Raw genomic sequence first — 22,684 nt, forward strand, 5'->3', positions numbered from 1 at the left:
CTTTCCTCACAGAAGAGGCTGCCTGTCCCAAGTCCCAGCTGGACCGCCCCTCTTGGTCCCTGGGTCACTGATGCTGATGTCACACTCCGGGTGAGGATCTGGTTGGGTCACACACCTCTCTGTGAGTGCTCAAGAGCAGAGAGAGAGGTTCTGCTTCCCAGACTTCCATGGTGGACGGTGACACCTACAATATTCTCCACTAGCCCCAAACATGATGGAGGAGGAACTGTCCCCCAAAAGGAGGCTGGAGTCCAACCAGAAGCAGGACTGGACTGGGACAGCCAGAAACCCATTGAAATGTGAAAGTGTCAGTCGTTCAGTCCTTTCCAACTCTTTGTGACCCCATGGACTGTAGCCTTCCAGGCCCCTCTGTCCATGGGATTTCCCAGGCAAGAATAGAGGAGTGGGTTGCCATTCCCTTCTCAAGGGGATCTTTCCGACCCAGGGATTGAACTTGAGTCTCCTACTTTGCACGAGGATTCTTCACCATCTGAGCCACCAGGAAAGCCCTCAGAAATCCAATACATACAGTAAATTACTGCCCTCCTGAAAAGCATTCGGTTCCCACTGGACTGAGAATCAGGGATCAGGACCCATATGAGGCTTTATAAATATTTCTTCTCTCGGAGTCTCAGGGTGTATTTGTGCATCTGCAGGAGCTGGTGCCTGATTGAAAATTCGTGGGTTTCTGACTTTGGCAGATGGTCCCTCTGCTTTCCCACAAAAGAAGCCCCGGCTGCCTTATTCTGCAAGTCTTGGTAGCAGGAGCCCCCAAGTCCTCCCCGCCAAGGCCAAGGCCCAGCAGACTGCTCCTGGAATGTCAATAGTGGGATGATACTACCCCAGGGCAGAGGCATGGCGGGACCCCCTGGGCAGAGACTGTGGCAGTCTGGTGATATCACCCCGTTTTCTGGAGGCAGCTGACCCCTGGGACATAGAAATGACTTAAGTGGAGAGAGTGACAAGCATCATTTATTCCTGGTTGCGGCAATCTGCACTTCTGTGCAACTGCCAGGTCAGAGGTGGGGCAGGAAGCCAGGAGAAGAGTCAGGGCCCAGTGGTAGAGAGGAACACTCCGCACCCATGGGTGGAAGGTGGGGCGTGAGAGCTTGTTTACCCACAGTGGGGCTGCAGCAGCAGGGGCTGATCAGTTACAGGGGGAGGAATCCCAGAGAGGGGTCAGGCCAGGTGGGCAATCAGGAGGCCCGTGCCACGCCTGTTACCTGAGGAAATGTGCCAACTCTCAGACAATCCCTGATGGGCAGATGAGAAAGTGGGCAAGGCACCCTGCTTTCCCAGGGCAGGGCACTTGGCCAGTGAGCATCAGAAACAGGGTTCAAATCCCAGCCCCTCTTGGTCAGACAGAAAAGCAAGTAGAATATGAACAGGGATGGATAGGGATGTAGGGACAGTGTGTGTGTGTGTGTGTGTGTGTGTGTGTGTGTGTGTTCGGGGCCAGTAATGAAGTGAGTACCAGGTCTCACAGACAGATCCTGGTTCTAGTTGAGTCTATTGTATTGGGTTGACCGCAAAATTCATTAGGGTTTTTCCATAAGATGGTATGGAAAAACCCAAACGAACTGTTCAGCCAGTCCAAGAGCTCATGAGCCAAGGATCCCAGGAGTTCTGCCACACGGGGCCCACAGGACCCAGAATCAACGCCCCCATGAACATTGTGAGCTTCCCTGGGATGGGGCTGGGTGCTCGTTCCAATGCCACTGCCCTCTGGGGGTCCCCCCAGAGCTGCCCACTAGCTGGGACTGACAGTGGCTGGGCAGAAGCAGGGAGGCACCGGACTCCACCCACACAGGTTCAGAGGGACCATGGAAGGTGTCTTCAGAGTTCCCTGTGGGTCCCACCTCACTCCTATTAAACCCCAAACCTGGTTGCTGTCCCTCTCAGCTGCTGTAGGCAGAAGTGGAAACCTACAGTCCCAAGGACCCTGGAAAGGCCTTCAAGTAGCTTCCTCTGGCCTCGTAAATGTGAGTGCAGCCTTCTCAACCCCTACCTAGAGGGCCTCCCTGTCCCAGAGTGTCCCCAGGCCCGCTCTCTGGCCTTCAGCTCACAGTCGTGGGGACCTCAAGGGGGAAGCGTCTTTTTCCCCTGCTTGGGTGCCTTTCAGATCATTCTTATATATTTATTTATTTAAACTTTTTATGGGAGGGTAATTGCTTTACAATGTTCTGTTAGTTAATGTTGTGCAACAAGGTGAGTCAGCTGTCTTATTGTTCAGTCGCTAAGTCGTGTGTGACTCTTAGTGACCCCAAGGACTGCAGCACGCCAGGCTCCTCTGTTCTCCATTGTTTCCTGGAGTTTGCTCAAATTTATGTTCATTAAGTTGGTGATGTCATCCAATCATCTCTGCCACCTGCTTCTCCTTTTGCTTCAACCTTTCCCAGCATCAGGATCTTTTCCAATAAGTTGGCTCAGGTGGTCAAAATATTGGAACTTTAGCATCAGTCCTTTCAAAGAATATTCAGGGTTGATTTCATTTAGAATTGACTGGTTTGATCTCCTTTCTGTCCAAGGGACTCTCAAGAGTCTTCTCTAGCACCGCAATTGAAAAGCATCAATTCTTCAACACTCAGCCTTCTTTACGGTCCAACTCTCACATCCATCCATACATGACTTCTGGGAAAACCATTTGTTGGCAAAGTGATGTCTCTGCTTTTGAATACCCTGTCTAGGTTTGTCAGAGCTTTCCTACCAAGGAGTCAGTGTCTTTTAATTTCCTGACTGCTGTCACCATCTGCAGTGATTTTGGAGCTCAAGAAAGGAAAATCTGTCACTGCTTCCACTTTTCCTGCTTTTATTTTCCATGAAGTGATGGGGCCGGATGTCATGACCTTAGTTTTTTGAATGCTGAGTTTTAAGCTGTCTTTCTCACTCTCGTCTTTCACTCTTATCAAGAGGCTCTTTAGCTCCTCTTTGCTTTCTGTCATTAGAGTGGTATCATCTGCGTATCTGAGGTTGTTGATGTTTCTTCCAGCAGTCTTGATTCCAGTTTGTGAGTCATCCAGCCTGGCGCTGTGCATAAAGTGCTCTGCATGGAAGTTAAATAACCAGGGGGACAATATTCAGCTTTGTCATTCTTCTTTCCCAGTTTTGGACCAGTCCATTGTTCATGTCTGGTTCTAACTGTTGCTTCTTGACCTGCATGCAGGTTTCTCAGGAGACAGGCCAGGTGGTCTGGAATCCCTGGTGGTTCAGATGGTAAAGCATCTGCCTGCAATGCAGGAGACCCGGGTTTGACCCCCAGGTCGGGAAGGTCCCCTGGAGAAGGGAATGGCAACCCACTCCAGTACTCTTCCCTAGAAAATTCCATGGATGGAGGAGCCCGGTGGGCTACAGTCCATGGGGTTGCAAAGCCATCTCTTTAGGAATTTTCCAGTTTGTTGTGATCCACACAGTCAAAGGCTTTAGCATAGTCAGTGAAGCAGATGTTTTTCTGGAATTCCGTCACTTTCTCCATGATCTAGCATATGTTGGCAATTTGATCTCTATTTCCTCTGCCTTTTCTAAATCCAGCTTGAATATCTGGAAGTTCACTGTTTATGTACAATTAAAGTCTGGCTTGGAGAACTTTGAGCATAATCTTGCTAGCATGTGAGACGAGCCTAATTACTGCACAGTAGTTTGAACACTCTTTGGCATTCCGTTTCTTTGGGATTAGAATGAAAACTGACCTTTTCCAGTCCTGTAACCTCTGCTGAGTTTTCCAAATTTGCTGGCATACTGAATGCAGCACTTTAACAGCCTCATCTTTTAAGATTTGAAATAGCTCAACTGGAATTCCATCACCTCCACTAACATTGTTACTTGACTTCACACTCCAGGATGTCCAGCTCTAGGTGAGTGACCACAACATCATGGTTATCCAAGTAATTTAGTAATTCTGGGCTCCAAAATCACTGCAGATGGTGACTGCAGCCATAAAATTAAAGATGCTTACTCCTTGGAAGGAAAGTTATGACCAACCTAGACAGCATGTTAAAAAGCAGAGACATTACTTTGCCAACAAAGGTCCATCTAGTCAAGGCTATGGTTTTTCCAGTAGTCATGTATGGATGGGAGAGTTGGACTATAAAGAAAGCTGAGCGCTGAAGAATTGATGCTTTTGAACTGTGGTGTTGGAGAAGACTCTTGAGAGTCCGTTGGACTGCAAGGACATCCAGCCAGTCCATCCTAAAGGAGATCAGTCCTGGGTGTTCATTGGAAGGACTGATGTTGAAGCTGAAACTCCAATACTTTGGCCACCTGATGCGAAGAGGTGACTCATAGGAAAAGACCCTGATGCTGGGAAAGATTGAAGGCAGGAGGAGAAGGGGACGACAGAGGATGAGATGGTTGGATGGCATCACCGACTCGATGGACATGGGTTTGGGTGGACTCCAGGAGTTGGTGATGGACAGGGAGGCCTGGCATGCTGCGGTTCATGGGGTCGCAAAGGGTCAGACATGACTGAGCAACTGAACTGAGCTGAACTAAAGTATAGTTCTGTGTATTCTTGCCACCTCTTCTTAATCTCTTCTACTTCTGTTAGGTCCCTGCTCTTTATGTCCTTTATTGTTAAATTCCTTGCATAAAAGATTTCCTTGATATCACCAATAATCTTGAAGAGATCTCCAGTCTTTCTTACTCTATTGTTTTCCCCTATTTCTTTGCATTGTTTATTTAAGAAGGCCTTTTTATTTCTCCTTGCTATTCTCTGAAATTCTGCTTTCAGTTGGGTATATCTTTCTGTTTCTCTCTTGCTTTTCACTTCTCTTCTTTATCAGTGATTTGTAAGGCCTCCTCAGACAGCCGCTTTGCCTTCTTGCTTTTCTTTCCTTTGCGATGGTTTTGATCACTGACTCCAGTACGATGATACAAACCTCCGTCCGTAGTTCTTCAGGCTCTCTGTCCATTTGTCACCCCCACTGTATCTATTCGTCACCTCCACTGTGTACTCATAAGGGATTTGACTTTGGTTTTGAATCAGCTGTGTGTATACATAGATCCCCTCCTTTTTGAACCTCCCTTCCCCTCACCTCCCACCCCACCCTCTCTGTCCTCACACAGCACCCAGCTGAGCTCCCTGAACTAGACAGCGGCTTCCCACTAGTTATCTGTCTTGCAGATGATGGTGTATATGTGTCAATTCACCCGGAACTTGGCTCATACTTAATACCTTCCCTTTGCTCTTCATCAGCTTCAAATGCATCAAGATGTCCTGAGGGCAAAAGAACTGATTTAGCGCTCTGATTAGAAGGACCGCTCTCTGCCTAAGCCTTGCTCATTTTGAAATGCTGACATTCGTGGGGAAAATCACTCAAGTTCTCTCTTTACTTCCTGTGCTTAATTAAGTGGCTCTGCAGGTGACTCAAGCCTTTTATTTTGCAGAATGACGTCAGACTTATTTTCCATTTTAATAGCCTGGTTACTTCATTGATTTTTTAAAAATCCAATTTCACTTTCTGGTGCAATTTTTTCTTCTCTGTTTCTTTTACCCCCTCCACCCTAGGACACGTTAACTCCCTCAGTGGCTAAACTCCAACTGTCATAAGTACCTCCAAAATCAGAATTTGAAGAAGCAATTAGGGTTGTAATTTTTTTTTTTGCTGATTACCCACATAATTTCACCAAGTGATGGAGTTATTAATATAATTAACGATCTGATGCTATCTCTGACCAGTCCCCAAGTCCTGGGGGTGGCATGTGGGTCCCTGCAAGAAGCTACACCTGCTCGGAGAGCCCTTCTTGCCCACAGAACCCTCTCCCCTCTCATCAGTTGCCCCTATCCATTTTCACAGGGTGATCCCAAACTCATACACCTGTGTCCAGCTTCTTCAGATTTTATCAGGCAGCCGTGTGACATTTGTTCATCCGGAAATGAATTGTCATGGCTGTTTGGCAGATTCTGTAGTTTTTTAGGGAGACCCAAGAATTAGTCATCTTACTATAACACGTTTGGACTCAGAAAAAGCAGACATTTCACGTGGCATGTGGCATTTATTGTCTGTGTGTCTTCAGTTTGGGTTTTCATTTGTTACGATCCTCGGGAGAACTGCGGGGTTTCATTTTCTGCCCTTGCTGAGGGGTTTTCCTCCATTGACTCTTCATGCCCTGCTTCAGTTTCCTGAGACAAGCCATCCTGATGAGAGCAGGGAGGGCCCTCATTCCGGGCCCCACCAGGCTCCTCTGTTCATGGGATTCTCCAGGCAGGAATACTGGCGTATGCTGTCATGTGCTCCTCCAGGGGATCTTCCTGATCCAGGGGTCAGAAACCTCATCTCTCACATCTCCTGCACTGGCAGGCAGGTTCTTTACCACAATCACCACCAGGGAAGCCCCATGAATAGTAATGTGTGTCTGTTAATCCCAAATTCCCAATTTATCCCTGTCCCCCTTTCCCCCTTGGTAACCACGAGTTTGTTTATGAGTTTGTTTATGAGTTTGTCTATGAGTCCGTTTGGTAAGTAAATTCATTTGTATCATTTTTTAGACTCCATATGTAAGTGATATATGTGGATTTTTATCTTTCTCCGAGTAGGATGATCTGTGGTCCACCCATGTTGCTCCAGATGGCATTATTTCATTCTTTTTATGTCTGAGTAATATTCCATTGTATATGTGTACCACATCTTTATCCATTAGTCCATTGATGGACATTTAGATTGCTTTTGTATTTTAACTATTGTAAATAGTGGTGCAATGAACATCGGGGTGAAAGTTTTTTTTTCAACCTTGGGTATGGATCCTCAAGGGTTCATTTTATTAACATGATGATTCTTTAAACTGCCAGATCCATTTTTTAACACACAATACACTTTATGGCATATCTCCACGATGTGTTTCACAATAAAAAGCCATTTATAAGGAGCATTCTTGCCATGACTGCCTCCTCGCCATCTCTCCAAGGCCGGGCAGGCCTGCGGGTCTGAGGAGGACACCCCTCTGCCGCTGTCGCCACTCTCCCTGCCTTCCACGCTGACCCAGCCACATCAAGTCCTGGCCTCGGTCACACAGCAACTTTCCGGATACCCCACTGTCCTCTCCCCTTCCCAAGTGCGGCATACGGTACTGCTGGTGCTGCTCAGTCACTGAGGCACTCTGCGACCCCATGGACCGTAGCACGCCAGGCTCTTGTCTTCCACTTTCTCCCGGAGCTTGCTCAAACTCGTGTCCACTGAGTCGGTGATGCCATCCAACCATCTCATCCTCTGCTGCCCTCTTCTCCTTTTGCCTTCAGTCTTTCCCAGCACCAGGGTCTTGATTTGGAAACTATAAACAAGAATGTATTGCAGAGAACTCTGCTTCCAAAACTGGAATCTTCATCCCAAGTTTCTGCCCAGTCTGGTGAGTCTGTTTAGGAAGGCATGGTGACTTTCTAGAACATGCATGGGGCCAAGTGACCACCCAGAAAGTGCCCGAGGTAGGGAGTCAGGCAGCCTGAGCTGGCCCCTCAGCTCTGCCCCTAGCTGGTGGCACACCTGATTCTTCCTCCACTCTCCCTGGGCGTCTCTTCCGGGACTGAGCGACACCTTTGCTCTCTTGCACTTAACCTTCCAGGTCCACCTCTATTCACTGTGCCATCCCCAGATTACCCACTCCACCCTGCTCCCTGCTCAGGGCTCCCCGGCTTCACCTTTGCCCTGACTGTGAACTTGGTGAACATACCTTGACAGTTGTGGAGTCTTTCTGCAAAATGATCAACGCTGAGGAAAGTCTAGGTAAATGAATATCTAAACTAGCACGTCCAAGTTTACACAGTTGATCACTGGGCTGGACTCAAGAGCCCTTCATGGCTTTTTGGACCCTGAAGCTGGGTCATTGATCCCACTGACCAGACATAAGTTTTCCCTTTGAAATGTCTACAAAGTGGATGTATTGAACCAAAGCTAACTTGTGGGTGGGTGGGAGGGGGCATTTGAATATTAGTTGGTTGCAGCCAATGTTTAGTTCGGCAAACATTTTTTTTTTTTTTACTTTAGCATTCAGTAAGTGTTTATTAAGTGAATTATGTTCTCTCTCGTTTCTGTTCCACAGTTCCAAATAAATGGTGACATGATGACAAGTGACAAAAGTAATGAAGATATAAGAAAGTGGCCCATAGAAAATTGTGATCTAATTGAGACCACATTAAAAAGTTAACATTACAAGTTCTCAGGACCTTCTAACTGAAATAACTGTCCTGTGGGTCTGCAGACCCTTAATGAGGATCCCAGCTCAGCTAGCAAGGGCAGGGGCCATCGGCTTGGACTTGCTCTCCCATCCGTGGCATAGAGCCTGGTGTGGATGCCTTAGATGAACCTGTGTGTACAGCCTACCCCTGCCAGTACCTGTGTGTTCTTGGGCATGTTGAGTAGCCTGTCTGAGCCTTCATTTCATCAAGCATTGTATGGGGGTCACAATCTCCACTTCACAGTGTTGAAGGGGCTTACACGAGATCATCAAGGTCGCCCACCAGCCCAGGATGTGGCACTTCACTGGCCCTCAGGCTGAGTCAGCTTCTTGCTGCCTCCCTAGGCTCCAGCACGCACCTGTAAAGGAAACTGTGTGCATGCGTGTGTGCTCAGTTGCTCAGTCGTATCTGACTCCTTTCGATCCCATGGACAGTCGCCCACCAGGCTCCTCTGTCCATGGGATTTTTCCAGGCAAGAATACTAGAGGAAGTTGCCATTTCCTCCTGCAGGGGATCTTTCCAATCCAGGGATCAAACCCACAGCTCTTGCATTGGCAGGGGGATTCTTTACCACTGTACCACCTGGAAAGCCAAAGGAACATGAAGCTACCAGGACATCCAGGCTTGGCCAGTGTCTCTGATGATCCCAGGAACTAGGTAGTCCCAGGCCCAGAACCCATTCTGTTCTCTCACTTTGTGGCCTTGATCAGGGGACTACCCCATCCTCAGAAGCCTGACCCCAGGCAAGCACTTTACCCAGCACCCTGGCCTCATGCAAAGAGCCCCAATTGAGGTCTGAAACCACAGCAGTTGAGAGCCAGGAGCCACCGAGCCTGAACCTAAATTTTGTGGAGGCAGAAATAGACCTCCACTAGCTTTGTTCATAGTGATGAAGTGCTGGATGAAGCACAAGCTGGTATCAAGATAGCGGGAGAAATTTCAGTAACCTCACATATTGCAGATGACACCACCCTTATGGCAGAAAGTGATGAGGTGAAAGAGAAGAGTGAAAACGAAGATCATGGCATCTGGTCCCATCACTTCATGGCAAATAGATAGGGAAACAATGGAAACCGTGACAAACTCGGACTCCAAAATCACTGTGGACAGTGACTGCAGCCATGAAGTGAAAAAGACATTTGCTCCTTAGAAGAAAAGCAATGACAAACCTAGACAAAGTATTAAAAAGCAGAGATTTACTTTGCCTACAAAGGTCCGTGTAGTCAAAGCTATGGCTTTCCCAGTAGCCATTTATGGATATAAGAGCTGGACAAGAAAAAATGCTGAGCACCAAAGAATTGATCCTTCAAACTATGTTGCTGGAGAAGACTCTTGAGAGTTCCTTGGACTCCAAGGAGATCAAACCAGTCAATTCCAAAAGAAATCAACCCTGACTATTCATTGAAAGGACTGATGCTGAAGCTGAAGCTCCAATACTTTGGCCACCTGCTGCGAAGAGCTGACTCATTGGAAAAGCCCCTGATGCTGGGAAAGACTGAGGGCAGGAGAAGGGGACGACAGAGGATGAGAGGGTTGGATGGCATCACCGACTCAGTGGGTGTGAGTTTGAGTAAGCTCTGGGAGACGGTGATGAACAGGGAGGCCTGGCGTGCTGCAGTCTGTGAGGTCACAGAGAGTCAGACACGACCGAGCGACTGATCAGCAGAAGAGGCAGGCCCTGGAGGACAGCACAGAGGTGCCCCGTTTGTCGGCGTCACAGCCCCCCTCACGCGGCCTTTTTCTCACACTGCCCTGTGCTCACCTAGGCATCCTTCCTGCTGGTTTTTGGTCATTTCCCTTGGATAGTTATTTCCCTATGAAAGCAATAAACAGCTTCATGGGGATCCCCTGAGAGAAGCCAGGTGAATTTTAGAACTGGACTTAAAAAATAAAATGGAGCACTATGAGGAGCCGACTGTGGACAGAGCCTGTGGGGGCCAAGTGGCAGTTAGTCGCTCAGTCGTGTCTGACTCTGTGACCCGTGGACTGCAGCCCACCAGGCTCCTCTGTCCAAGGGATTCTCCAGGCAAGAATACTGGAGTGGGTAGTCATTCCCTTCTCCAGGGGCTCTTCCTGACCCAGGGATCAAACCAGGGTCTTCTGCATTGCAGGCAGATTCTTCACCATCTGAGCCGCCAGGGAAGCCCGTTGGTGATAAGAGACGCCAGCAAAATGATGGCAGGGGTCTGTTCTGCTGACTGCCAGGCTCGCTGACCGCCTGGGCTGTGCACACATGAAATGTGGGCCTCTGTGCCCTCAGGTTTCCTTCCTACTGAGAAAGTCTCACAGATTCCATTATTCGGTCACAGTTTTGTATACAGCCTAGCAGTAGTCTTCAAGTCGACAGCCAGGATTGATGTGGGAATAACATCCCCAACTGAGAGTTCAGCTCAGGGTGGGCAGCAGGACTGTAGCTGATGTGTCCTCAGCGGGGATGGGTGGATGCCCTGAACGTTCCGTTCTCAGACTGGCCATCAGCTGCTGCTCTTTTTCTACCTTAGCCTTCAGAATCTTGGACATGCTTCCTGGACTCTGGAACTTGTTCCCATCATGACCTCCCCAACCAGAGAAGCCCCCTGGCCAGGCAGATCACCATCTGGGGCTCTGCCATCGCCTGAGAAGTTGGAGGCCAAGAGCATCAGGTGAGCTTAGACTCATCCTGGATGCTGCCTGAGTCCAGGCTGCACGGCATTTCTGGTACTTGGCACCTGCGACGGTGCCTGGCACACAGTAGGGCTGTTTCTCTTTGAGTAGTGGAGGGATGGGGCGTGTCAGAGCTGGGAGGCACAGGGGCTTTGCTTGGATTTCATGAGGCTGAGAAAGCGACGGTGAGTCACTAATATCACACAGCTGGTTGGGGACCATGCTCGAAGCGTTTCAGGATGCATCTGGCATGCAGCCAGCATGTTTTTATCGAGCTGTACAAAGTACCAGGCCCTGTGTTTGAGTGAAAGGTCCAGTCCAGAATAAAGCTGTCTGGAGAAAGAGAAATACTGTCTGGAGAAGGAGAAATACCATCTGACATCCCTTATATGAGGGATCTGAAAAGAAATGATACAAATGGACCTATGAAACAGAAACAGAGGCACAGACTTAGGGAGTGAACTTGTAGCTGCCAATGCGAAGAGTGAGGGGAAGGGATAGTCAGGGAGTTGGGGATGGGCATGTGCACACCGCTGTATTTAAAATAGATGATCAGCAGGACCTACTGCCCGGCACAGGACGCTCTGCTCAATGTTCTGTGGCAGCCTGGGTGGGAGGGGAGTTTCGGGGAGAAGGGACACATGTGTGTTTATGCTTGAGTCCCTTTGCTGCTCACCTGAAACTGTCACAACATTGTTAACTGGCTTATCCCAAAACAAAATAAAAGGTTTTTGTTTTTTTAAGAAAAGAATAAAGCTGTCTGTTTTTTGCCTTTACAGGGCACAAAGTCTATTATGACAACAAAGGTTAAACAAATAAATAGAAATAAATTGTGTACAGTAAGTGCTAACACAGTGGGTGCCCAGGTCTGGAGAGAGTTTTCTCAGGAGGTGAGGTTTAAGAGGGAGTAGTGTCGGCCATGTGAGGAAGTGAGAGGGGCGTCTCTGGTGACAGAACAGCTTGTGCAAAGGCCCTGAGGAAGCCTGCCTGCATTCTGGAAACTGGGGAAAAAAGAACAGTGGGAAGAGGCAGGGGCAGAGAAGTTATGGGTCATGTCACCAAGGGCCTCAGGATGGGTAGGAGTTTGGGTTTTCCTTGACATGTATCAGGACACCCCAAAAGGCCAAATGGTGGGGTAACATGGTCCAACTTGCATTTTATAAAGGGCAACCCAGCTACTGTGCTGATTGGAGGGAAAGACAGGGAAGCTGATGGCTCCACAGGAGATGTTTGCACACGCTGGTGACGGACGGCCCCTGTCACTCACCAGATGTGTGATCGTGACAAGCAACAGGGTTTTTCAGCTTCCATTTCGTCCATGTGACAGGGATGGTCACGGCTCACAGGACTGCTCTGGGGGGCTGCACAGTACCAGTGCGTGCGTGCTAGGTCACTTCAGTCGTGTCTGACTCTTTACAACCCTACAGACTGGAGCCTGCCAGCCTCCTCTGTCCACGGGATTCTCCAGGCAAGAATACTGGAGTGGGTTGCCATTTCCTTTTCCAGAGGACCTTCCTGACCAAGGGATCCAATCCATGTCTCTTGCGTCTCCTGCATTGGCAGGTGGGTTCTTTACCATTAGCGCCACCTGGGAAGCCCAGGGACACTGCCATTCTTTCCCACAAGACCTTTCCTCTGGCTTTTTTTTTAAAAAAAATAATTAATTAACTTGGTTGCTCTGGGTCTTAGTTGTGGTTTGTGGGATCTAGTTCCCTGACCAGAGATCGAGCCTGGAACCCCCGCATTGGCAGCGCAGGGTCTTAGCCGCTGGACCACCAGGGAAGTCCCTCCCCCTAGCTTTCTTAGGAATTATTCAGGACCCAGGAAACCCAGACTTTAGACACTGGCTTCCCTCTTTGTTTTCAGATGGAGAGAAGCTCTTTATCTTAATGTGGTTTGTGCTTTTTGTGTCTTGCTGGCTCAGATGGTAGAGGATCTGCCTGGAGTACAGAAGACCTGGGTTCGATCCCTGGGTTGGGAAGATCCCCTGGAGGAGGCATGGAAACCCACTCCAGTGTTCTTGCCTGGAGAATCCCATGGACAGAGGAGCCTGGCGGGCTATAGTCCATGGGGTCACAGAGAGTCGGACACGGCTGAAGCAACTTAGCACAGCATGAGTCCGTCTTCCCTACCACAATGTCATGAATATATTTCTCATGGTTGGAAGGTTTCATTTCTACATTCAGTTTTAGTCCGTCTGGAATTTGGGTCTGACTGTGAAAGCCAGCTTCCCACTGCTTGGCTGTGTGACACTGAACATCTCAGGATCCCCGTGTCCCCACCTGACAGGTGAGAGGTCAGGTTAGGTCAACTCCGAGGCTTCTTCCCTAACGTGCAGTTGTGAGAACTCAGTCCTCCTCTCTTCAGCCTGAAACCACAGTGATGTTCCAGCTGGTGTGAAGCTAAAATCAATCCACAGATTTCCAATAGCCCTACAAAGATGCAGTCATGTTTACGCAGGGTCGGCCGCCCTCCCGTCTCTCGGCCTTTTCTCCTCCACAAATGAAAGCACAATGAGGCAGGTTTCTTAATGACCAGTTCCTGGCTTTTAATCATTGCTCTTTGACATTTCAGTTTTAACCATACTGCACGTACCAAGCCAAGAATGCAGGAGAAGCCTCCGTAACTAGAATTGTTATGAAAACCAGATATCTGACTTACCTGGCATTTCTGGAGGCTCCAGTTTGCAGGACTTGTAAGTTTAATCATTAAAATCTTTCAAACTTGCACTAAGCGGGCTCTGAGAGGTACCATCTCTGTGCAGGTTAGTGATCACCTCGTGGAACTATGTCTCTGGACGCAAGTGTTTGATGACAAAAAAGCATATACACAATTAAAAACGCAGTTTCCAGTTTTCACCCTGATTGTTGTCACAGAATGGAAGGTAGAATACTCTGTGGCAGGCCAGTTTGCTGGGGGTGACCCAGCCCAACAGGTCTCGGGGTGGGGGAAGGTCCATGAAGACCCCATGGTGGAGGAAGGGCCAGATGGAAAGAAGCCAGTGTTCACAGGGGCTGTGGGGGTGGTGCAAGTAAAGAAATGCACCCCAAGGTAATTTAAGGGAAAAGGTGTGCCCATGATCATAGTACAGGCTCTGAGAAGGATGGTGTCTTTAAGGACTCAAGGGTTGGCAAGGAGAGTGGGAAGGTATATGGAAAGAAAATCTCCAATCAACTGGGACCCAGATCCTGCCCAGGCAGAGACCGGGTGGTCTCCCTGCTCTTACTGGGAAATTCATCTGGAGAGGGAATTTGACTGACAGTGGACTGGGCCATGGAGGGCCCAGATGTTTGATCAAACATTGTTCTTAGTCTGGTGTTTCTGAGAGGGCTTTTCTGAATGAGTTCAGAGTTTAAGATTAATAGACTGAGTAAAGCAGGTTGCTCTTCCTAAAGTAGGTGGGCCTCATCTCATCAGCTGAAGGTCTGAGTAGCCCACAAAAGCTGACCCTCTCACAAGGAGGGCACTGCTCCTGCCCCGCTGCCTCTGAGCTGGGACTTGGATCTTTTCCTGCCTTTAGACTCGAGATGAAGCACAGCTCCTCCTGGGTCTTGCCCATACTGGCTCGCACAGTGGAACTCACAGCACTGAAGCGTTGGTTCTCAGGATTTGGGACTTAGACCAGGACTACATTTGCAGTCCCCTTGTCTCTAATTTACTGAATGCAGTTATTGGAACCTGTCAACTTCTGTAATCGTGTGAGCTGGGTCCTTACAATAAATCACTCTGTGTGTGTGTCCTGTGGGTTCTGTTTTTCTGGAGAATCAGTCAAAAGAAAGATCCCGTGGAGCGTGTGCTGCTTAAGACCCATGTCTGTGATGGGGAGGCAGTTCTCCGACCAGAGGACATCTGGGCTGAGCCAACGCCCCAGGAGGTCTGTGTGGCCATTTCACACCAGGAGCCACAGGAGAGCCCCGCTCTGTGCTCCGGGAGCATGCTGCCTGGGTGTCCATGGAGCCTTTCGTGCACGTGTGTCCAGTCTCCGTGCTCCGCAAGGTCAGTGGTTTGGCTCTGGGGCAGTCCTGGAGCCTTGGTACGTCAAGGCTCAGTCCAAGGCTGAACAGTGCTCAAGTGTGGCTTTTCAGTTAATGGGGTCTGAGGTGGCTGTCAACACGCAGGGCCAGGAGACCCCAAGTCCTGTGACCTGTGGTGACAGAAAGGGCCTGCACCCCAGATACTTCTCTACCTGCAGGGCAGGCAGGAAGGCCATGCCCTCTGTTCTTGCTTTAAGCTAAAGCTTCGAGGAGTCCCCTGTCCCCTAGGCACATGCAGGGTCAGGAGAGGCTGCTCAACCAGAGAGTGTGCGACACCAGAGCAGCCTTCCTCCAGGCCCAGCATCAGGACTTGCTGTTGTAGAAACCGAAGGGCTGTGATTCCCTCTGTTTTTTTTTTTTAGTTCTCTGAATGTTGAGTTTTTTGGTTTTTTTTATTATTGGAGGCTAATTACTTCACAACATTGCAGTGGGTTTTGTCATACATTGACATGAATCAGCCATGGAGTTACATGTATTCCCCATCCCGATCCCCCCTCCCACCTCCCTCTCCACCAGATTCCTCTGGGTCTTCCCAGTGCACCAGGCCCAAGCACATGAGACAACATGCATCCCACCTGGGCTGGTGATCTGTTTCACTATAGATAATATACATGCTGTTCTCTCGAAACATCCCACCCTCGCGTTCTCCCACAGAGTCCAAAAGTCTGTTCTATACATCTAAGTCTCTTTTCCTGTTTTGCATATAGCGTTATTGTTACCATCTTTCTAAATCCCATATATATGTGTTAGTATACTGTAATGTTCTTTATCTTTCTGGCTTACTTCACTCTGCATAATGGGCTCCAGTTTCATCCATCTCATTAGAACTGATTCAAATGAATTCTTTTTAACGGCTGAGTAATATTCCATGGTGTATATGTACCACTTTCACCTAAGACTGACTTGCAGAGGAATGACTCCAGCCAAACCCCAGGCAGCGTCCGCCAGCCGTGGGCGTGCGCCGGAGGGCTGCCGCTCGCCTCGCACTACCCCTGGATCACTCCTTTACTTCCAGAGATATTTGTTCAGAGCCCGGTGGGAGGAGGTGTCAGTAGGAAACAAGAGGACATCACCTCTTGCCCTGCCTGTCCCGCCACAGGCAGTGGCAGTGGGCTGTGCGCAGGCCCCAGTGAGTGCCCTGGGCCTGGCACGCGTCCCCACCAGCCCTTGCCCTGGTCCTGTTCCTCTCTCTCCCCTCAGTGTGTGTCCACCCTCGGTGAATACCTTGGTGACATCAGCCGTGGTGTGGATCCCGGTGGCACTGGGTCACGCCTTCCATCTCTGTTCTGATGGTCCTGCGTGTCCTTGGACACCAGGGCTGCACAGACATAGGACTCTGAGGCCTGTAGCACCTTTCAGGGATCTCTGACCTCCTCTCTTGACACAGGTGAAAAGTTCCAGAAGAACCCAGCAGTGAGGGGATCAGAGATACTCTGTGTCCGCATATATCCTCTCCAGGGTACCCTCATGGAGCTGCCTCTCAGTAACAGGCACCTCTCATGCCCCCCTCACCTCCCAGCAGTGCTGTGAGTCACATGTTCATGCACATGCTCACACTGTCCATGTGAGGCTGAACAGTGTCCCCCTAAATCCACGTCCACCCAGAACCGCAGAATGTGACCTAACATATTTAGTGATGGTCTTTGCAGATATGACTAGTTAAGATGTGTGCGTGCTAAGTCGCTTCAGTTGTGTCTGACTCTTTGTGACCCAATGGACTGTCACACACAAAGCTCCTCTGTCCATGGGATTCTCCAGGCAAGAATACTGGAGTGGGTTACTGTGCCCTCCTCCAGAGGATCTTCTCAACCCTGGGAACAAACTTGCGTGTCTTATGTCTAATCTGCATTGGCATGTGGGTTCTTTACCAATAGCACCACCTGGGAAGATAAGGACTTCCTAAAGTGGCAGGTGGTGTATGCGTGATTTTATTTTGAAGGTCATATATATCCAAAATACACTAACAGCTTATACTGCTCAATACCAAAACAAAAAACAAACAAAAAAACCACCCAATCAAAAAATGGGCAGAAGACCTAAATAGACATTTCTCCAAAGAAGACATACAGATGGCTGACAGGCACATGAAAGGATGCTCAATATTGCTAATTATTAGAGAAATGCAAATCAAAACTACAATGAGGTACCACCTCACATCAGTCAGAATGGCCATCATCAAAAAGTCTATAGACAACAAATGCTGGAGAGGGTGAGGAGAAAAGGGACCCTTTCTAACTCAAAGGGAACCCTGGCATGCTGCCTGGCGCATGGCAGGCTCAGCAAATGAGGTGACCGCCACGGACTCCGCTGTGAGCGCTCTTGTGAGGCCTCCTGCAGGCCCAAGTCCTACGGTCCACACCACTTCCATCCTTCCTCGCCAGAACTGTCTGCATCATGGGAAGCTGCAGGCTTGTCCTGGTGGGAAGGCAGAGGCCCTTCTAGGTTGCCTAGGCAACCAGAGGACAGCTTGTGAGCACCTGGTGATGAATGACAGCTCTCCGTAGTCCCTCACTCCTGGGTCACGGTTCAGACCTGGAGCCAGCATGCTGTGACCATGCTTCCACTGTTGCAGCTTTGGAATAAAGGCATGCTGGGTCACTCTGGGGCTGAGCAGGGCAGAGATACCTGTTGTGTTGAGATTGTACTGGCGCTCTGCTCTCTGGAAAGGTCTGGAAAGAAGGCCAGGAGGACTCTTGCTTTCCTGGTGGCTCAGATGGTGAAGAATCACCTGCAGTGCAGGAGACCCCGGTTCGATTCCTGGGTCAGGAAGATCCCCTAGGTCAGGAAGATCCCCTAGGTCAGGAAGATCCCCTGGAGGAAGGATAGGTTACCCACTCCAGCATTCTTGGACTTCCCTGGTGGCTCAGTGGTAACGAATCCCCCTGCAGTGCAGGAGACCCAGGTTCTATCCCCGGGTCAGGAAAATGCCCTGAAAGAGGAAACGGCAATGCACTCCAGTATTCTTGCCTGGAGAATCCTATGGACAGAGGACCCCTGGCAGGGTCCATGGGGTCGCAAAGAGTCGTACACGACTGAGCGACTAACACACACAGGCCTCTTGCCTAGACAACCACGGCAAAGATCCTCCTCCAGACTCTGCAAGGAAGGGCTTGTTGAGAGACCCGAGCACCTTGTCCCCAGGGTCACCAGCACGTCCCTGGTGTAGCCACACAGACTGTATCCAGAGCCGCAAGCAGGCCTGGCCTCACTGGCGTCTAGTCTGGACTCCTCCCAGGTCCCCAGGCCCAGCATGGCCCCGCTTCCAAGGGCTCTTCCAAATGTAATCACCATGCCCCAGACACACGGCTTGAGAATCACTCCTTCAAGTAATATTCTCATTAAAATATGGGCTTCTCTTGAAATATCCCACCCTCGCCTTCTCCCAGAGTCCACAAGTCTGTTCTATGCATCTGAGTCTCTTTTTCTGTTTTGCATATAGGGTTATCGTTACCATCTTTCTAAAGTCCATATATATGTGTTAATATACTGTAATGGTCTTTATCTTTCTGGCTTACTTCAACTAATAAAAATAAATGGAAAAAAAATAAAATAAAAAAAATAAAAAAAAACAAAGACTATAAGGAAAAAAAAAATATGGGCTTCATTTGATGGATTCTTGATACTTGTGTGACAAATATCTGATATTCATTTATGGTGGATTTTTTTCTTACTGTGGTAAAATCTACGTAACATAAAGTTTACTATTTTAACCAGTTTTAAGTGTACAGTTTAAGGCCCACTATTTCTTTTAACAGTAAACCATTTTTTTTTAAGTCTTTATTGAATTTGTTACAATGCTGCTTCAGTTTTTTATGTTTTGGTTTTTTGGCCACAAAGCCTGTGGGATGTTATCTCCCCGACCAGGGATTGAACTGGCACCCCCTTCACTGGAAGGCAAAGTCCTAACCACTGGGCCACCAGGGAGGCCCCAGACCTGTGATCTGTAATGAACCTTAATCTGCGTCTGCAGACATTTAGTAAGGCTCGGATAGGTTGAGGAAGTTCACCTCTGCTCAAGGGCTATTAAAGGGCCGGATGGGGGTCGAAACCCAGGCTGCCTGATCTCAAAGCTGTGCTTATCACAACGACAATAAGAACCAGAGGAAGAACAAAAAGAAGAACAGTTAATATTTATGGAGCCTTCACTATGCGCCCGGCATTGTTCTAAGCACTTAAACAGCTTTTGTCTTCATTTGTTTGTTTATCTGGCTGCGTCGGGCCTCAGTTGTAGCGCGTGGGGTCTCCCCTGCGTTGTGTGGGCTTGAGCTGTGGTGTGGCTTGGTTGCTCCACAGCGTATGGGATCTTACTTCCCCGACCAGGGATCAAACCTGTGACCCCCGCGTTGCAAGTCAGAGTCTTAACCCCTGGATCACCAGGGAAGTCTCTGTTCTAAGTACTTTAAATAGTATATGTATTTATAATGTCACAGATATTTATATCTAAAATCTCTTTTATGTATAAATATATATACAATTATATGTATATATATTCTTATATAATTCATTTATATTTATATATATAATTTCATATATACACATGAGTATGTATATAGATACATCTGTGTATACACATAAAACCTAATTTAATCCTTAGGTCAACTCTGTGAGGTAGGCCTCATTTTTATCCTATTTTATAGATGAGGAAACTGGCCTAGTGAGTTGAGCTGCCCAAGATCACGTGGAGGGTTAGGAGCTGGGAATCTAGCCCAGACTGGCTGGGGGCTGTTGCTGTCACCTCGCCCAGACCGCCTTTGTCATGGGCTGAGAAGAGTGCGTTGATGGTCTCTACCTTGAGACCCTGCCATGGCACCCCCTCCAAACAGAGGGGCAAAGAGACTGCCCACACTGGGCCATGTGTGGGCCTTGGTCCCTCTCAGCTAATGGGAAGCATGGAGAAAACCATGTCTGGCTTGGAGCTGAGCCAGGGCAGAGAGTGAGACGCTCCAGGCACCCAGAGGCCGGGCCATGGGCATCTGTGTGCCGAGTGCTCTGGGAGGACAGCCCGTGGGTGTGAGGCTTGCAGAGGGAACCACCCTTGAGAACTGACCCTGTGACCCTCAGCTCAGCACCAAGGTGCCTCCCCAGAGATGAAAGTATTAGTCCCTCAGTCGTGTCTGACTCTTTGTGACCCTATGGATGGCAGCCCACCAGGCTCCTCTGTCCGTGGGATTCTCCAGGCAAGAATACTAGAGTGGGTAGCCACTTTCTTCTCCGGGGGCTCTACCTGACCCAGAGGTCCAACCTGGGTGTCCTGCACTGCCGGATTCTTTACTCTCTGAGCCACCAGGGACGGGGCCCTCACATAAATCAAAAGCCAGCTAAACCTTTGGTAGCCTGGGCAAGGCAGTGGTGGGGAGACACCGCCAACAGTCCCCAGGTCCTTCGAGACAATTCCCCATCCTCCCGCAGGCCCTGGAGTGAAGGGGAAGCGGGGAGCAGGGCCTGGCTGGGTGTGGGCACGGTCTCCCCGCAGCGGCAGACTGGCTGGCCTGCAGCAGCCACAGCCACCGCCACGGCAGCCTCGCTGTGAGCTGCGGGCGGCCTGTGAGCAGGGCCTCTGGGGCGGGGGTGGGGAGAGGTTCCCAGCTGGGGTCTGAGAGCCCGCTGCTCCGCAGGGCCCATATCTGTTGCCTTTCAGCTGCATCGGAACATGAGGTTTCTGGCTCCGTGTGTTTATTTTCTGGTTCTGGCTCCTGGCCTGCGTCTCCATTCGCCAGCAGCACTGGAGCTCTGGGCTTCTAGAAACGTGCACCTGGGAGCACTCAGGAAAATAAAACAGAGCCAGGAGCTGGGTCCCTGTGAGCGTGGCTTTCTTCTGCTGCAGGAGCAGCTGACACAGGGCACCGGCCTGTGTGCCGCCTGCCTCTCTCCCCGAACGCAGTGCTGTAACTATTGAGGGGATTTCCTAGGGCCTTTACAGAAACCTTCTATTTTAATTGGACCTTCTAAGAGTCCCATATGCAGGAGATGATTTTCTTTGCTCCCTTCAACACATAGCAAGATACAGGAGGAGTGAAGTATCTGCCTTTTCTTCTCTGGCATCCAAGCCCTCACTAGCTCATATCCAGCAAAGCCCTTGGCCTTGAAGCTGCCTCTCCTGGCTACATGGCTGAGAAACAGGAGATGGGCGTGAAGATGGGTCTGGGAGGGGCCCTTCTCTGCTCTGTCCAGCTCCAGGCCCCACTCTCAGAGCAGAGAGAGAGAGGGGCCTGAAGACCCTAACCTGGTCAGCCATGTGGGGGCTGGCTGTACTTCACTGCATGAGGAGGCAGACAGAGCTTAATTCTCCCAGCTTACAGAGGATGAAAGACCCCTGCCCTGACGCTGGACACCTTTCTGGAAGCATCACGTACCCACTGGGTGTTTGTAGACTGGTGTGGGTAAGTACAGGGTGAGCAAAGGCCCTGTTTGTTCCAAGCCCAGCTCAGATCTCAATGGGGTGCACACTGTGGGAAACTTTGCTTCATGCCTCTGGGTCCTCACTTCCGGATCTAAAGAACAGGTCGGTCTGCTATTTACAATAGCCAGGACATGGAAGCAACCTCAATGTTCATTAACAGAGTAACGAATCAAGATGATGTGGTATATATACACACAATGAAATATTACTCAGCCATAAAAAAGAATGAAAACAGTGCCATTTGCGGCAACATGGATGGCCCTAGAGAGTGTCATACTCTGTGAAGTAAGTCACACACAGAAAGACAGATATCATATGATATCTCTTATATGTGGAATCTAAAAAAAAAGGTACAAATTTTAAAAACACAGAAGTCACAAATGTAGAAAATAATCTTATGATTACCAGGGGTGGTGGGGTAGATACTGGGAGATTGGGATTGACACATACACATTACTATGTATGAAACAGATAACTAATAAGGACCTACTATATAGCACAGGGAACTCGACTCAAAACTCTGTTATATATGTGAAAAGACTCTAAAATAGAGTGGATATATGCATATGTATAACTGATTCATTTTGCTGTATGCCTGAAACTAACACAACATTGTAAATCAATTACACTCCAGTAAGAATATATATTCTTTATATAACAGAGTTATATAAACTCCAGGAGCTGACTCCTTGGAAAAGACCCTGATGCTGGGAAAAGATTGAAGGCTGGAGGAGAAGGGGATGACAGAGGATGAGATGGCTGGATGGCATCACCAAGCCATTGGACACGCGTTTGAGTAAGCTCCAGGAGTTGGTGATGGACAGGGAGGCCTGGCGTGCTGCCAGTCCATGGGCTCACAAACAGTCAGATACGACTGAGCTACTGAACTGAACTGATATATATGTGTATATATATATATAGGATGGGCTAATCGTGCAAACCCTGGCAGAATGGTTGGGAGATGAGACGAGGAACCTGTGGTGGGACTCTGCACAGACTGGGGGGCCATGTACGTGCACAGCTCTTTCAGGAAAGAGTCTATAGCAGGCTGTGCTTGTGATGTATGCTCACCTGCTAGACCGAATTTCAGGTCTGAAAAATGGTTGTTATCCGACCAACTCAGCAGCCCCCCAGAATCCAGAGCAGCCCGGCCTTCTGTGATGTCAGCAGAGAAGCAAGCTGGGCTCTGGCTGGTGGTGTGGATGTCCCAGCCAGCAGCAGCCTGAGGTTTCTAGAACTGATCCCAAGAGAGGGGCCCAGTACCACCCACCTCCCACCACTACCACACACAAATGTGTGTACCGACACAGATGTGTGCATCACACTCATTCACACACACACAGACAAACCCATCCATACACAGAAACACACTCACACCTGTGTTCACACACAGACATGTGCACACACACCCATTCACATAGATATTCACACATGTTTACAAGC

The 22,684-nt window shown here is 49.1% G+C and overlaps 1 long non-coding RNA gene across 1 annotated transcript in view; it reads left to right on the top strand.

Moving 5' to 3' along the window:
• Positions 1–22,030, top strand: part of LOC139037460 (uncharacterized) — a 47,620-nt gene extending 25,590 nt beyond the window's left edge. Inside the window, exons 2-4 of the long non-coding RNA XR_011490299.1 lie at positions 10,666–10,806; positions 12,235–14,803; positions 21,903–22,030. This is a non-coding gene — a long non-coding RNA (uncharacterized lncRNA). The remainder of the gene's footprint in view (positions 1–10,665; positions 10,807–12,234; positions 14,804–21,902) is intronic.
• Positions 22,031–22,684: the final 654 nt, after the last annotated feature.

The sequence above is a fragment of the Odocoileus virginianus genome, chromosome 2 (genome assembly GCF_023699985.2).
Source record: "Odocoileus virginianus isolate 20LAN1187 ecotype Illinois chromosome 2, Ovbor_1.2, whole genome shotgun sequence".
Lineage (NCBI taxonomy): Eukaryota > Metazoa > Chordata > Mammalia > Artiodactyla > Cervidae > Odocoileus > Odocoileus virginianus.